Below are 4,939 nucleotides of genomic sequence, written 5' to 3'. Positions count from 1 at the left end.
GTCCTTATGCATGAATTTAGAGATCTGTTGGTTTACAATACTAAATTACATAATTCAGGCAGAAAATAGCACAGCTAGGTGGTCATCTTTAAAAAAAATCCATGCAACAATCAGACAGGTAGTGGTTCATGCAATGCTGCAACTGTGATGCCTTTTGTACCAGAGCGAAAGGATGGCACACTGCCGCCAAGCTGTTGTAGGTTCATCATGTTGATTTCAGTCCTTGGGTTTCTCTAATGAACAGTGCTTTGTGAGCAGGCATGCTTCCAAGAGCTGGCACCCTTCACCTTTGTGAAGTTATGCCTCAGGTGGTATGGAGCCTCAGATCAAAGAGGCACACAGTGCCATTGAAGCATCACTAGCACCCAATACCTGGGCAAGCCACAAATGTAAGGTTGCAGAATGTTGCAGAAAGGTTGCAGAATGCACAGAGTTCAGGGTAAGGTAGGCGACCCTCAAATCGGCACGGAACAGTGCCAACAGTGGCTGTGAGAGCGCAGCCACTATTGGTGCTGCTCCATATCAAACCAACAAAACAGGTGTGAAGGGGAGCAGGTCACAGCACTGCCCCCCAAGCCTAGCACCCGGGGCATTTTTCCCATTGCCCCCCTGGTACGCCACTGCCCTTGCCCCATGTGCCAGGTTCAGTGTGGGAGGGAAGAGATTTGGTGCACTCCATGAAACAAGCTGATTGGTCAAAGAAGTCCCAGAACCAGTCTCCAGAGGCTACTCAACGCAGACATGTCGGATGGAGCTTCACTGAGCAATGAGAGCAGTTCAACCTCACAGGCTGATTAGTTTGAAGGCAGTGATGCATCTCTGAGTTTCCTTGACTCCTTAGAGGGGCTGGCAGTGACAAGCTGGGACTGACATGAGTTGATGATCTGCAAGGCGGAAGCCTGCTCTGAAAGGCGGTGGCCCATTTGTAGCCCAAACTACGAGCCCGAACTCGTAATTGTCTTGGATCTTACTAAGGCAGTGGTTCTCAAACTTTTAGCACCAGGACCCACTTTTTTGAATGATAATCTGTCAGGACCCACCGGAAGTGACATCATCAAGCAGGAAAATTTTTAACAATCCTAGGCTGCAATCCTACCCACACTTACCCAGGACAGAAGAACAGCCCTGCTGGGTCAGGCCATAGGCCCATCTAGTCCAGCTTCCAGTATTTCACAGTGGCCCACCAAATGCCCCAGGGAGTACACAAGATAACAAGAGACCTGCATCCTGGTGCCCTCTTTAGCATCTGGCATTCTGACGTAGCCCGTTTCTAAAATCAGGAGGTTGCACATACACATCATGGCTTGTAACCCGTAAGTCCCATTTACTATCATTGTTAAAAGCTTATACATAGCAGCCTGCTGAAAGTACAGATCTGTAACATTTCCCCAAATGCAGTCATGGCAGCATCAAGTTGAATACATAGAAATAAAATACTGAATTGAATCAGCTTCCACCTGAAATTGGCTTATGACTCATCTAGTGGGTCCTGACCCACAGTTTGAGAAACACTGGACTAAGGTATGTGGGCAATGTACTTTGTAAAAGAGCAAGGCAGGGATGCCTGTTGAAGATCCTTGATTGTTGGAAATGCTGAAGAATCTAGTAGGTTTAGAAGGGGGGTGGTTGAAGTATGGTCTGGAATAGATTGTACAGGGAGATTTACATGATGCAGTCAGTGGTTTCTGTCAGGTTTTAGACCTGTATTAAAGGTCTGTGTTGCTCTTTGTTCTTTTTCTTATGCAAGGGCTGTTGGCCTGCCTGGCTATTGTAAATTGCCAAAGGGCATTGCTGGAGGGGGATAAAATCTTCAGAGAAGTGAGTAACCCACAGACTGCACTGCTGAAAGATGAAGCCAATTGTTTTTTGTCACGTCTGTCATTTTCAGAGCCATAATTTTCTCAGCTCAGAAACATATTGGCATGTTTTCAAAATTAATAAGTTGGTAACACTTAACTCCAAGGCATGTCTCAGTGTTAGCTATTTCGCCCCTTTCCGGTGCTGCCATTAGAATAAAGACTTTCTATAAGGAGCCGAGTAATATCACCTGTCATTAGTGAGCCTCTCAAATGTTTCCTCAGATAGAATGTTCCTGATGAAATGGCTGATGGAAAATGCTGCCATTTGAGGAAGCCCAATGGGAGGCCATTTGTTGCATGGACATTATAACACTGTAAACAAGAGCAGGTTCATAAGCATTACCATTCCGTCGGTTTAATCAACATGATTAAACAGATGTAATCAACACTGTGAAAACGTGAACAAGGATGGGCTTTTTACTCTGTCGTATATGAAAGAAAAGGGCACCCAACAGAATTAAAGGAACAGCAATCTTAATCAAAGGAAAATTCTGCTTCTCACAGACAGTTCACAATTAACCTATGGCCTATGCTGCTGCAGCGCACAGTGTTGCCAATTGTGTGACTACAGTGGGGAAAAAAGAATGACAAACATCCCCTCACCCAGAGGAGACCTCCAAGGCCTGAAACCTCCCTGCAAGATATAGCACATGGCGCATTGGCGCGGCTGCACTGGCATGGGGGAGAGGGGGTTTGGTAGGACTGGGCTGCCCGTCAACAAGGAAAATAACTGTAACCCAACTAGTCTGAAAAGGCAACTTAAGAACAGCAACAGAAGTCAAATGCAGTGTTGAAGGAGGGCACCTCAGTTTGCCTGAGCAGGACCCAGGTCAAAATAAGAGCTCTGTAAGACAGTAGTGTTCCCAGAGGGGAGGCACAATGCTACATTTTGCAGGCACCTCAATGTGCTGTGCAATCAGCCCCTCTCCCTCACCTTCAGAGCCACTCCAGGCAGTGAGAATAAAGCAGATGAGACACCTCCACATTGTTCTTGCCACTTGGAATGGCTTCAAAGGCAAGGGGGAAGGGTTGCTTACACAGTATGTTCAGTTGCCTATAAAATGTAACGCTGTGCTCCCCCTCTGGGAATGCTACTGCTAAAGGCCCTTCTAGGTCACCAGACCCATGCTAAGTTGATAGCTGAAGCGTCAGCCACTAGCCATCTGAAGTGATGGTGTGCATTCCCAAATATGCAAGAAAAAACCTGGCCAAAAAATACATATTGGTATGATGGAGATCTGTGAGTTCACCTCCTTCTCTAAGGTCTTTGCAAATAGCAGCCATAAAATCATATAAAGCTTACACTGAAGCAGACTGTAGGTCCATCTAGGCCAGTGCTAGCTATATGGATGGAGAGCAGCTCTCCAGAGTTTGAGACACTGCCAAGGACCTCTCCCCCAAAACAGCGGAGCTACAGGGGGCATGCCCCAGAATGCAACAGATGCCTCATTGGGGCTGCTGCATCATCACATGACCACTTGGATTGGGTTATCCCACAGTATTATTAAGACTACTATTACCTAGATAATGAAAAAAGAGGCTTAGTACTATGACTGTGTGCATGCATCTTCATGCATAAGTTCAGTGTTCCTGAACTTTGCATGAGTATTGGCAGAGGCCATGGCTCTTTCGATGGATGCCACGAAACTGGATTTATTTATTCAACAAGGAATGGATGAAGGAAACTTATTTCCTTTATTTCTTTTATTAGATATATTTATCTTATTAAGATACAAGCAGGATTTGTAAGAGGCAAGCAGAATAATCCAGATAGTTTACAGAACGTCTGCCATTGACAGCACCAAAACAACAGTGGACAAACCCCAGCAAGTGTGCAGCTCCTCCCCAAGAGGCCTATACTAATGCTGTCTAATAATGGGATGCCCATTCAGCTGCTGGGAGCACCATATTTAGCAGCAAGTGACACCTGACGGCCAATGTGGCTGTGTAGGATGGTCTACACCAGAGTTCCTAAACTCCTTACCTTGGCAACCCACTGCATCATCCGTGGTGGATCCAGGGCCCACTGAGACCAGGATGCTGCAACGTAAAATGGCGGATGACCCAGAAGTCGCTTCTAGGTTGTTCACGTGCCCACGTCATTGACTGTGTCATATCACATTTCCCAAAGTATGCGTTGCAACCCACTGCATCATGCCATGTTTCCCAGACTACGTGTTGCAACCCACCACCAAAACACACACTTTGGGAAACATGGCAAGATGTGGCCAATGACATGGGGTGTGGACAACTGGCCTGGAAGCAACTTCCAGGTCATCCATCATTTTACCTTGCAGTGTCTTGGCCTCAGTGGGTCCGCAACCCACCAAAAGTTGAGTCACTATCCACAAGTGGATCATGACCCAGAGTTTGGGAAACAGTGGTCTATACTGATGCTCCCAGATAGTGTGCTCAGGACTTTCTTACATATGCTCCCTAAGCCTAATATAGCCTATTATAGCTATACTCCCATTAATCAGTAGGAAAAGGACAACGTGCTAGGGGGAAAAAAGCATCAAACATGCTAGGTCTCTCAATTGCAGGTGTTGGACCTTGAAACAATGCTGAATGCTTTCCAGGATGAGATAAGCATGAGTACAAAGAAGACTCAACAAACTATACAGTCACTTCCAGATGCCCAGTCCTTGCGTGGGAATACTAACAAGGCTTAGAAGATGTGTCCAATTGAGGGATAAGAATAGGATAAACAGTGCTCTTCGGAAGCTTCTACCAAGCAATAGAAATATTCCAGAACAGGCACCTTTAGCAGGCTTTCAACCTTTAAAGGGCCCTAGGGGGTTGAAAGGGGCATGTAGTGGATTCCACTAACTACTCAAGATACAATAGTCTTTTGTAATATGTCACTACAGAAGCATACACACTCTTTCTTATGAGTAGATTCTCTCTTCCTTGTTTACCTATCTAGATAAGTATTGCAAAAAAAGATTTTTCTAAGAAGCAGGTCTGCTGTGATGAGAGCCACTGTGGAGAGAGAAGGTTCTTACCAAAGCCCGTTTGCCTGGCCCCATTCAAATGTCCTGCAGCACAGAATATGTTTGACGTCACACACTATGGAAGCA

Source organism: Tiliqua scincoides, chromosome 3 (assembly GCF_035046505.1).
Source record: "Tiliqua scincoides isolate rTilSci1 chromosome 3, rTilSci1.hap2, whole genome shotgun sequence".
Lineage (NCBI taxonomy): Eukaryota > Metazoa > Chordata > Lepidosauria > Squamata > Scincidae > Tiliqua > Tiliqua scincoides.
This window is presented reverse-complemented; position numbering follows the sequence as displayed.